The sequence below is a fragment of the Capsicum annuum genome, chromosome 5 (genome assembly GCF_002878395.1).
Source record: "Capsicum annuum cultivar UCD-10X-F1 chromosome 5, UCD10Xv1.1, whole genome shotgun sequence".
Taxonomy (NCBI): domain Eukaryota; kingdom Viridiplantae; phylum Streptophyta; class Magnoliopsida; order Solanales; family Solanaceae; genus Capsicum; species Capsicum annuum.
In genome coordinates, this window is record NC_061115.1 from 158,407,905 (window position 1) to 158,421,202 (window position 13,298).

Genomic DNA, 13,298 nt, shown 5'->3' on the forward strand with positions numbered 1-13,298 from the left:
CTATGAAAATTGTCAAGGGATAGTATCAATATTTATACCAGAGATTGCTCTTAGCTTTACCATTCCAAAGACTAGAAAGTTATTTCAGTGCTTACAGTAATTCATTCACCTTCACAACTGCTCTAATTAATATAGCTCTTATGGCTATGAAAATAGACTACTTTGGCAACATGCCAAGACAGCCAATTAAAAATTTAGTACACAACAAACCCACTCAGTTTTTGATCGAGTCACGACAAAAAAGAAAGTTTCTATCCAACAAAAGCTTACAAGAAAAGAAGGTCAAAACGGACTACAACTCTCTGGTGCATACAAGATTACCATCTTTGAAATGACTAGTTCATCTGTAGCTTCGACAATCAGGAGTATACATGCAACTCTCAGCGTACTTCACCAAATCTGCAGAAACCGAGGGAGACGTGTTGCCACACCTGAGGTACAATTTGTTGGGTTTAAAATCGAGAGGTGTCATGTGGAAGCTAATAGTTTGCATCATCGAACAATAATTCAAATGATAAAAACAAACATACTAAAAATGATATATTATTGATATGGTTCGACCAATTGACTTACATATTAAAAAACTAAATAAAAAACATAAAAACTAATTGAAAGAAAATCCCCCTAAACAAAACTCTTAAATGCATACGTAGTGAATGTTATTGTGTCATCATTTCAGAAGAGGATGTTATTGTGTTATGGTATGAAAATAGTAGTCTTCTATTTATAAAGTACCAAAACTTTTCCTTCAAAACAGAAGTTAGCCAAATATGAAAAAGTTTTGTATTTTTCTTTTACGAAAAGTAAAAGTAATTATGGTATTACTTTTTGTTTCATTCTAAGAAAAATATAACTTAAATTTGATAAGAAAATCAGGATAAAAATCCTAACAAATCTCTCATTTTTGGCTTGATTTTCTTGACATAATTTGATCTACCTTCTTCACATGTATGATTTTTGTTATTTACATAATCTTTATCATTGCTGTCATGGTTAAAAATAAAGTTTAAAATATTATGGGTTAAAAATAATTTAAAAAATATCTTCTTTTTATTTTTAAAGATGAAGCAACATGAATGTTGAAAATATGTTTTAAACTTCTTCTTTACATGTAGTTAGACAAAAATTTTTCTTTATCATAAAATTGATTACAAATTGATTAATTTGTCTTCATCCTCATTTCACCAAACCATTGAACCTTTGAACCGTATGCTCTGATATCACTTTTTGAGTTTGAAATTGAGAGGGCGTCATGCAGAAGCTAATAGTTTGCAAATCATCGAACGATAATTCAGATGAAAAAGAAAAACATATTAAAAAGTATATACTATTGATATGGTTCGGCCAATTATACTACATATTAAAAATCTAAATAAAAAACATAAAACTAATTGAGAGAAAATTTCCCTCTAAACAAAACTCTTAAATGTCTACATGGTAGATGTTATTGTGTTATGGTATGAGAAAATAAATCTTCTATTTATAAAGTCCCAGAACCTTTCCTTCAAAAGAAAGGTTAGCCAAATATGAAAGAGTTTTATATTTCTTTTACGAAAAGTAAAAGTAATTATGGTATTACTTTTATTTTTCTTCTAAAAAAAAATAAAATTTAAATTTTATAAAAAATTAGGGCAAAAAATCTAACACAATTGACTAAATTGTTTAAGTTAAACAAGACAAGGAATTAAAAAACATATAACGAAAAAGAAAGGAAATGCACTCACCAAGTTCATATGCTTTGGCTGCAACACTAGCAGCTATGTGAGCTGAGGTCTTTCTGATATCAACAAAAGGAGGGTATATCTTTCCCTTGGCATAATATTCCCCATTTACTTGAACAGCCAAAGCTTCTGCTGTTTCATAGAAAATCAACTAGTTTTAGAAAAAGATAATTCCTTTTTGGCCCGCAAAAATAATAGCTGACAAAATGTATATGTTTTGTTTATTAAGTATAAATATAAATATATATAGGCTAAATACATATAGAAGCCCCTTAACTCTTTCACTTTTTCCGTATAGGCACCTCAATTAAGACAGATACCTATTGAACCCTTTACCCCTTCACAAATGGTTTCAGTTGAGCCCAATTATCCGATGTGGCACCTTTTTAAAGCCTTATTTTTAACGTGTTGAGTGCATGTATGTAGTCGCCTCCTACGTGTAAATTTTGACCGATTAACCAATTATATTTTACATTTCACCTTTTCTTTTAATTAATACATAAATATAATTTCCACTTCATTTCCCCTTTATAACGTCAAATCCCTCATACCCATCCCCAAATCTCTCTATCAGAAATCCTAAAATTGCAATTTGACTCCTAATACTACTAATTTATGCTTCATCTATTGTATAATAAAAAGTTACATAATGATTTTGAGTGATTAGTTCAAGTTTGACACTGATTTCAACATTTCTTTACTGGACATGGACTGACTATCATGTCAGATATGAAAAAGGTTAGCCTACTTTTTAAACTTTAATTTTGATGTCTTCTATTTATTTACTATATAGTCCATGTTCATATATTTTGTGTTTTGATTTTGTATTTATGTTGATGTAGGGTCTTGTACCTACTATACTTGAGTTGCTATCAGATTGTGAAATAAGTTGTGTGCAAGACACATCTGGTCCAATTGGCATCAGATCTGGAGAGGAGAAGAAAGAAGAAAATAATTTTGGAGGTGTGCTAAATCCAGTTTTGAAGTGAAGTTTTTGGATGAGATGGGCAAACTCAGTCAACTTGGTAAGGATATTTGTGAGGACTTACTACATTATGAAAAAAAATTATGGTGCAGGGTATATTTTAGGGAGCATTCTAAATGTGACATTGTTGAGAATAATATGTGTGAGACTTTTAATTCATGGATTTTAGCTGCTAGACATAAATCTATAATAAGTATGTTAGAGGATACTAGACACAAGATAATGAAAAGAAATGTTGAAATGAGGAAGTTTGTTGATACCTAGATTTCAGACATCTCTTTTATGGCTTCGCTTGTACTTGAAGAAAACAAAGATATGGCTAGAAATTGCACAGTTAGGTTCAATGGATAGATTGGGTATGAAATTTTAGATGGTCCTTATAGGAATATAGTTGATATTAGGGCAAGGACTTTCACTTGTAGAAGCTGGCAATTGAGAGGCATACCATGTCAACATGTTGTATTGGCTTATCGGCATAAAAGTATAGAGCCTAAATTTTATGTGGAAGAGTGGAATAAGAAAGATACATTCTTGAAGGCTTATGACTGCTTTCTTCAGTCAATACCTAATATGAAAATGTGGCCTAACACAAGTGTTGTAATGATTGATCCTTCTGAGCCTAGACCATGCCTGGCAGACCAGGAAAGAATAGAAAAAAAAGGAAAAATGAGCCTAAGAAGAAGAAGTATGGAAAGCTATCCAGGAAAGGACTGATATCTTTTAATTCAATAATTAAATTCTAATATTTATAATATATATTTAATATTCTTTATTGTTAGGATGGAATGGGACAACCTGGAAGCTCAGGTAATGCACTAATATCTTTTAATTCAATAATTAAATTCTAATATTTATAATATATATTTAATATTCTTTATTGTTAGGATGGAATGGGACAACCTGGAAGCTTTAGCCAGGCAGTAAACTCTAGCAGGCCACCAAGCTTCAGCCAGCCACCAAGCTCTAGCAGGCCATCAAGCTTCAGCCAGCCACCAAGCTCTAGCAGGCCACTAAGCTTCATCCAGCCACTAAGCTCTAGCAGGCCACCAAGCTTCAGCCAGCCACTAAGCTCTACCAGGACACCAAGCTTCAGCCAACCACCAAGCTCTAGTAAGCCACCAAGCTTCAGCCAACCACCAAGCTCTAGAATGCCACAAAGTTTCAGCCAGCAACCAAGCTTTAACAGTTCTATGTGTGTTGATACCTTATCAGTTATAAGAGTGTAACTAGCTGGAAGAGGTAGAGGTAGAGGCACTAACAAAAGTAGGGGAGCTGGCAAAGGCAAAGGATCTGGAAGAGGCACTGACAGAGGTAGAGGGAAAAAAAGTTTCTGATCAGCAACTTGGTGACAAAAAGACCATTAGAGCATCAACATCATCATTAGGACAAAAGAAGTCTAAGACAGTAGGATTTGGTATCTACACTGATCAAATGAGTGGCAGTAAAATATTAAATGTAAGTGTGAATTACAACTTAAATTCATGTAATTTTAAATTGTCTTTTGACAAATCTAATTTTACTTTATTTTATGTAGCCTGGAATTAGAGGTGAAACAGTTGTCACTCCGGGTGTTTACAAAGATGCAACTTAAAAAAATATTGATATTGGTTATAAGCCTTGAGGAATGAAGTGAAAGGGAAAAAATGTTATCACAACTTCTCAATTGTAGAGTATGAGTCAGTAAAAAAACAATCCAACTTGAAAGTTCTAGTGCTCCAGGAGGAATATGAAGTTGTTGAATTAATTGTGTTTTTAGTACAATGTATAGTTTGGTGATTAGTTGTATGACTACTTGGTATTTTGTTGGGGTTTTTGAAGATTCTGAACTATTTTTTGTGGTCTGTTTAGATTAGTTTTTGATGAACACTTAATGTATGCTTGGAGCTCAATTTGAGCAGTTGAATGGTAGATTATTGTGTTTAAAATGTCGACCAGTTGTACTTGTTCTCTTGAGCTTTATATAATTATTGAATGATGGTTCCTTTTGTGTGAATCATTTGACAGCTTTGAATCATATAAATGAATCATTTGAACTCTATAAAAATAGAGTACAGTAAGCTAACTAAACCAATTACAACAGTAAAGCAAAATCAAAACATAGTAAAAGAGTAACATTTCACAACTTATCTTCATTCCTTCTTAATTGTTTCATACACAACAATCCCACTATAATAGGAAAGCCAAAGAAAAATAGTCCCAATACAACTAATATATTTCAGAATTAGCCAAATCAAAACAGTCCTATTTATAAGAAACCTAAGCCAATATTTGCCAAAATCTAAGAGCATTTCTTGAAAAAATTCCATGTAGCCAAAATCACTATCACCCCAACGCATATCACTTTAAATTTTCTTGATCGATTCCTTTCTTCTTCAAATGATTTGAGTATTTTCAATAAACCTCACATCACCCTCTTTGCTTTGAGGAGGCATTTCATCATCATACCAATCAAAGTAATTGCATCCACCTCTCGCCTATAGTTTAAAACAAATTTAAAAAATTGCATCCACTAATCGAAGTAATTACATTTTATCCAATGAAGCAGCAAAAGATAAATACCTTTGAAGTTTTGCAGCAAAAGAATCTTCGACCAGTGTTGAGTTGTGTCCACGAGGTCTTAATTTCAGCTTTCACCCCACACAAACATACTCTTTTTGGAATTGAAGAAGATGAAGATAATGAAAAAGATGAATTATACATTACTACTAAAAACGAGTAAGAAGAAGAAACTAATAAGAGTAGGAGAGTTTAAGCGGAGCAAGAGAATAGACCAAAAAGGAATTTAAGAGGAGAAGGAGAATTTAGGAGACAAAAATGGTGGATATTAAGAATTGAGTATAAAAAGAGGAAAAAAGTGGGAATTATTTTTTTTTAAAATAAATTGGGTATAAAAAGAGGATAAAAGATCCGTTGGGTTCCACATAAGCTGGTTCCATGATATTTCACACTCCTCCCAGACGTGAGTACATGCAAACTACCAGGTCGGAGAATTAGGCCCAATTAAAACCATTTCTGAAGGAGTAAAGGGTTCAATAGGTACCTTTCTTAATTGAGGTGCCTATGCAGGAAAAGTGAAATATTTCAGGGGCCTATATATGTATTCTACAAAACAGTTTATATGTTTTGTGTAGTCTGGCCAGCGCCTATAATTCATTTTGGCCAATTATACTGCTGAAAATTTATACATCTAATTGATATGATATAAAGATGTCAGTTAAAGAATCCCAGTGTGAAATCAATCCTCTGTAGTACTTACAAGCTGCTAAAAGCATGTCATCGTGCACATGGATCGTACTAGACATAACTAAGCCAAAACCAAATCTAGGGAATATGCAACAATTAATGCCTGTATCTCACAAGGATAGAACAAAATCAGGAATTGTTCCATTATAAATTGACTATAACATAGAAATAATTTGTATTTACAACTCCTAGCCAGGAAAGTAGAGTTTCTCATTGTACTCAACTGAAGGGAATGGACTTGCACTGGCAAAAACAACACAACCCTATTAAAAATAATTGACAAGCCAATCAGCATCATGAATGAAAGCTAAAATGGCCACATATATAACTTCTTCTCATCGCTACTCCCAGTGGCGGAACAAGGATTTTTACTAAGGGGTTCATTAGTGAACATACGAACTAACCGAAGGGGATTCAACATCTACTATATATACATAAATAATAATTTTAATTAAGTATATATAGCATAATTTTTCGACGAAGGAGGTTTATCTGAACCCCCTACTTGAAGGGGAGCTCCACCCCTGGCTACTCCGTACCTCAGCCTAAGTATAAGTGTCTTCAGCAGTACACTCAGCTTGTGAGGTTGGGTTTGAGAGAGCCGTAATAAGAAGTCTCTACAAAATTATTTTTGCATCTGTTAGCTTAGAAGTACAATGTCATGTAAAAAAAAATGAAGCAGGAAGTGGTCACCTCATTCATGGAGGCCATGGCCTAAACGACTTTCTTCGTAAATGTTCTTCCAACTCCAGATGTCCCATTTAAGATGGTTGGATTAACGGTAAATTATAGTATGAAGCAAAGAAAAGCTCAGAAATCATACAAAATAGTGTTTTTAATATGGAAATCGATGGTGAGGATCTCATTGTACCTTGACAGCATCTAGGAGATTATTGACAGGTTCGTGTTCATGATCCCAAGGCTTCTTGAAGTGTTTCCTTGGCCCACTAAAAATAAGACCCTATACATGATCACTCAATTAAATGAAATAAAATAATTATAATAAATAAACATGGCCTTTAACTTGGAATCAAATCACATTTATGACCTCCAACTTTAAGTGTGCACAAGTAGACGCTTAAACTTGTATAAAGTTGAACAAGTAGACACATATGTCCTATGTAGCATCCTATGTGGCCAATTCATTTCCTACATAGCGTCCTATGTGTATTATGCCACATAGGACTTGTGTGTCTACTTTTTCAACTTTACACAAGTTAAGTACCTACTTGTGCACACCTAAAGTTGGAGGTCATAGATGTGATTTGATGCCAAGTTAAACTTAATTTCCTTACAGTAAAAAGATATCTGAAGATTCTAATGTAAACCACAACCAACATTAGTCTATAAGGAGTGAAGCATAAGAACGAGGGTAGATTATTACATTTTTACTAAATTATTCTTATAAGAAAAAAAGATGCAGAAAGTGGAGTTTTCCATGTTGGGTTCAATTAGTGTGAATGAAAAATTGAGGGACATAAACCAAAAGGAAAATACACACTGTTTCGAAAAAGGGGTGACTATTGGGTCAGTTGTGACTGTTCAGAAAAGACATGGTGTTTCAAAATGGATAGATATGACTATTCCAAAATGATATACCTTTCTGATGAACCATTGTCTTATTTCCGAAGAGGCACTTCATGGCTATATAAACCTACATTTTTTCCACAGGTTTAGTATGAAAATATTTGTATAGAAAAAAACATTTCTGTTGCTTCTAAAAACTCCGTGTGCTCATCTCCCGTTGAGTGAGTTCAAATAAAACAAAAAAATTTGAGGTACCACTACATTCTGATTGTGAAATCATTTCATCTTGAGAGGAAAATTTTGCAACCTCGGGTACTTGAGGGGAATTATTTCCTTAAGGACACTCCGTAAATTCAGAGGACTTGGCTAATTCAGCTTCATCTTTTTTTTTCTTTAAAATAAAATAACACACTTCTTTGATAGTTCATATTGAACTTGTGTTGAAGGAGTTGAAAAACTTGTTAACTGTTATTGATTCAATCTTGAACTTGTGTTGAAGTTTTTTTGACATAATACGAATTGTGTACCCGAAACAACAATCTTAAGGAAATAATTGGAAAAAGAAAAAAAAATTGCTTGTTTGGTGAAATTTTCTTTTCACTAAAGTTTTTTTTCATAATCTGTGTTGTTGGTTTCTAGAGATTAAAACTTTAAGCTTTCTACTCCATTTGAACTTAACAAGTGATTTGAAGAAATAAATTTTCATCATAAGTTAAGGTCATTCGGTTAACGATTGAAAGACATAAAAACTTCATCGTTAAACTATAAACAAGTAGTGTTTATAACTTGATACGAACTTGGAATAAGTATAATTTTATACTAAAGTTGATAGTCTTTTTGTGATAGGAAAAATGACTACAACTAATCATGTTGAAGGTATGACAAGTGTGACAGCAACAAGTGTTGCCACAACCAATCGCACAAATGCGCCACTCGCTATGACACTATCGGAAAAGACCAGAAAATTTCCTGGAGTTGATTTCAAGAGGTTGCAACAAAATATGTTCTTCTATTTAACAACCTTATGTCTTCAAAGGTTTATTTAAGAAAATGCTTCAGAAGTGTCCGAAGAAACTTTGGACCAGTAGCAATTAGTTGTAACAGAGGCGTGAAAATATTTTGATTTCCTATGTAGGAATTACATCCTAAGCGGCCTCTAAGATGACTTATACAATGTATACAACGTAATGAAGACATCTAAAGAATTGTGGAATATGCTGGAAAAGTAATATAAGACTGAGGATGCGGGAACCAAGAAGTTCTATATTGTACGATTACTTGAGTACAAAATGATCAATAGCAAGACTGTCATTTCTTAGGTACAAGAGTTGCAAGTCATCATCCACGATCTCCTTTCAGAAGGTATAAATTTAATGAATACCTTATATGAACATGTTAAAAATGTTCTTAATTTTCACATTAACTTTGTTGTAGGTTTGGTTGTGAACGAGGCATTTCAAGTAGATGCGATAATTGAGAAGTTGACAACTTTGTAGAAGGACTTCAAGAATTACTTGAAACACAAACGAAAGGAGATGACAGTCGAAGACCTTATTGTGTAAGGCTGCCCATTGAAGAAGACAATAAAGCCGTAGAGAAGAGGTCTAAAGGAAATTCTGCAATGATAGAGCTAACATTGTAGAAGACGACCCCAATAACTCAAAGAAGTAGAAGAAATCTAGATAATAAAGTGATCAACCTAAGAAAAAATTCAAAGGGTAATGCTTTAGTTATGGGAAGATTGGCCACAAGTCTATAGATTGTCGTGCCCCAAAGAAAGGAAAAAAGAAGGATCAAGAAAATATGACTGAATCCAAGAACAAAATGGACAATATATGTGCCATGCTTCCAGAATGTAACTTGGTTGGAAATCCTCGAGAATGGTGGATGGATTCTAGTGCCACCCGCCATATTTGTACAAATAAAGAGTTGTTTGCTGCGTTCGCTCTAGCTCAAGGCGAAGAGAATATTAACATGGCATACTTTGCAACTGCAAAAGTTGAAGAAACAGGAAAAGTCTACCTGAAAATGACATCAGGCAAAGTGTTGACTCTTAACAATGTCTTGTACGTACCGAAGTTAAGAAAGAACTTGATTTCTGTATCACTTTTTGATAAAAATAGATTCAAATGTGTATTTGTTTATGGAAATATTATACTTAGTAAAGGAGAAGTGTACGTAGGAAATGGCTACCTCACTGAGGGTTTATTTAAGATGAATGTAATGAATGTTGAAATCAATAAAAGTTCCATTTATTCTTACTTGCTAGAGTCTAATGATTTGTGGCATGAACGATTAGGACATGTCAATTATAAAACCTTGTGAAAGATGATTAACTTAGAAGTTTTGCCAAACTTTGAGTGTAATAAATAAAAAATATCAAACGTTTGTGAAATCAAAGTATGCTAAGCATCTGTATAAGTCCGTTGAAAGGAATTCCAATCCCTTATACTTAATCCACACTGACATTTGTGATATGAAGTCAACACCATCTCGTAGCAGGAAAAAGTATTTTATAACTTTTTTTTATGATTGCACTAGGTACTGTTATGTATATTTGCTAAGCAGTAAAGATGAAGCAATAAATGCGTTTAGTCAATATAAAACAGAAGTTGAAAATCAGTTAAAGAAAAAGATCAAAATGATAAGAAGTGATAGGGGTGGAGAATATGAATCTCCCTTTGCAAAAATATGTGTAGAGAATGGAATTGTCCATCAAACTACGTCCCTGTATTCACCTCAATCTAATAGAATTGCGAAAAGGAAAAATTGAACCTTAAAGAAAATTATGAATGCCTTACTAACTGAATTTATCACATTAGATAAAGCTGGTGAAGAAGCAGAATGGCTTCAGAACTTCTTGGAAGATATTCCTTATTGGCCCAAACCATTGGTACCAGTATGTATACACTATGATAGTCAAACGGCAAAAGGTAGGGTATGGATCATGATGTACAATGCTAAATCTCATCACATAAGACGAAGATATAATACCATTAGAGAAATTCTCTCTAGTGGAATTATCACTATTGACTATGAAAGTCAAAGGATAATGTGTTAGATCCACTTACAAAAGGCCTATCTAGAGAGGCAGTTGAGAGAACATCCAAGGTAATGGGTTTACAGCCTAGGACAAGTCAGCATGGCGGTAAATCTACCTAGCATACTGGAGATCCTAAGAGCTATGTTCAAGGAGATCAAACAAAGTTGAGTCTGACAGGTTCAACATTGTCAATATACCCAACCTATTCTTACGATGTAGAGAATATTTAGTAAACAACGATAAGATTTATGGTGTGAAGTCTTTTAATGATTAGCTAAATTTTGCAGATTTGACCAAATAGTTCAATCTATAGGATTGAACATTTAGAAATCAGCTATGTGAGGGTGAAATAGAAACCGCTTCAAGGAGAATGTTAGTAATAGCCTATTCTCAAAGCTCTTATAAAACTGGGACATGTTTATGGCTGAAACAAATAAAATCATGAGAACCATAAACGGTAAAAGGCTGGTTGTATGACACGTAATGTCTAGGTGTACATTAAAGCTCGACGGTTCAAAGATATCAAATCTATCGATTGATCGAGTGCATCCGATGCTTGTTCATTATGAAAAATTCAAAGGGAAACCCACTTATCCAGATGCAATCAGTTTTTGCTTGATAATCACATACTTATCTGTAAATTTTTAAAAAGAGTAACCATTCCCCATTCGTATGGGGGATTGTTGGGTTCAATTGGTATGAATGGAAAATGGAAGGACACAACCCTTCGAGGAAAGAACACACTATTTCAGATAAGGGGTGACTGTTCGGTCAATTATGATTGTTCAGAAAAGACATGTTTTAGAATGGACATACATGACTATTCTAAAATGATATACCTTTTCGATGAACCATTGCCTTCTTTCTGAAGAGGAACTTCATGGCTATATAAACCTGTATTTTTCCACAAGTTTAGTATTAAAATTTATGCTTAGAAAAAACATTTCTCTTGCTTCTAAAAACTCCGTGTGATCATCTCCCATTGAGTGAGTTCGGAGAAAACCAGAAAGTTTGAGGTACCACTACATTCTGGTTGTGAAGCCATTTTATCCTGGGATGAAAATTCCACAACCTCAAGTACTTGAGGAGAATTATTTCATTAAGGACACTTCATAAATTTGGAGGACTTTCTTATTTTGCTTTATTTTTTTTCTTTAATATAAAATAACACACTTCCTTGATAGTTCATATTGAACTTGTGTTGAAGGTGTTGAAAAACTTCATAAGTGTTCTTGATTTATTCTTGAACTTGTTTTGAAGTTGTTTTGACATAATAAAAATTGTGTACCCAAAAAAACATTTCATTCAAGTCATTATGGAACTTGTTACCAGTTCAAAACATCTTGTGTAGCAAAAACAATGGAGTTGAAGTGGCAAATTTATCAAAAAGATAGAAACTAACCTCTCCAGCACCGAGAAACAAGAAAGTATGTTCACATTATGGACCTTCAATTATCTTAAGGGATGAAATAGCTCTACAAGCACCATAGAACCTATCCCCTGCAATAGTGGAATCAACGATCAGAAAAGAACATATCAATCTCATGAGAACATCCAGAGTGACATGTACCATACCTGTATATCATCGTTAAAGGCCAAATCTGTGGTATGATATTTAGCCAACAACTCAAAAGCATTGTGGTAAGCGAAATCTTCAAACTGAGAAATAAGTTACAAACTTAAGGTTCAGGGGTCACATAGTAAAAAAGTGATGAAACACTCATTGACATAATGTTGGTTAAGTATCAAATTAATGACCTATACGAGAATTTTTTTCTCTATAATTTTGCTTCATAGCTTTCATGAATTCATGAAGGAATTCATAAAATTCCTGAAATAAGGGAAAAAATGTTGCAAACGTAGCTTCTGTGAGAATTCAGAGTTCCACTTGGTAATCTACATAATCTACAAAGGGCTAACGTGCTAAAATTCACCTGTCCAGTTGCTCTCTTTTGTATAAGACCAATGTAGAATTCATCATTTGATAGTTTCTCATTGTTTGTCCCTACATTAAGATAATAGGTAAGCATTGCATATGCAAGTAAATTGATGATTAAAAATGTTTTCATAGATAAGAATTTGGCGCCGAATCAAGGATATGATAATTCATAAATTTTGGTACTGCTGAAGGTTTGACTCCTCCGAGTGCAGTATACAGAGCCAATTTCTCCATAGGCATCCCCATTCCCCGTGACATTAAAAGGGATAACCTATGAGTAATACATAGTGCAAAGGAGGAAAAGGAATTATTAAACTCGTATTGCTTCTCGATATTGATCATAATGCCTTTAATACTCCACAAGCTCATTGTTGATGCCAAATCAAGATAAATTTTTGCAAAAGTATCAACCTAAAATACTTATCATATTCATTAGTTCATGAACACAAGTTAAGCTTAATCAAATGAATATATATGCAATGTAGCTTACAAAATAGACAAAATTATGGGCAATAATTAACAATTGGATGTACAAAATGCCTAAGATCATAATTCCACACTTTGAGTCTTGTTCATCTTTGAACAACTCTTCACACTCATGTTCAACACAACCGGATCCACATCAACAACCAAAACAAGGTACTCAAGTCAGAACCACAATGTCTAATATGAATATCAAGTTCTATCCCAAGCATGTCACTCTGAAATTTCAACCACAAGAATAACCACTCAAACCTCCTAACCTCAAGAATTGACTCTACAAAATTAGAAAACTCATGCATATTACTTCAACAAAGAAATCATATAAGCGACATATCCTTCATTAAACATGTGCCCTCA

At 33.5% G+C, this 13,298-nt stretch overlaps 1 pseudogene; it reads right to left on the reverse strand.

Moving 5' to 3' along the window:
- Nucleotides 1-340: 340 nt before the first annotated feature.
- Nucleotides 341-12,716, reverse strand: LOC107844523 (annotated as a pseudogene).
- Nucleotides 12,717-13,298: the final 582 nt, after the last annotated feature.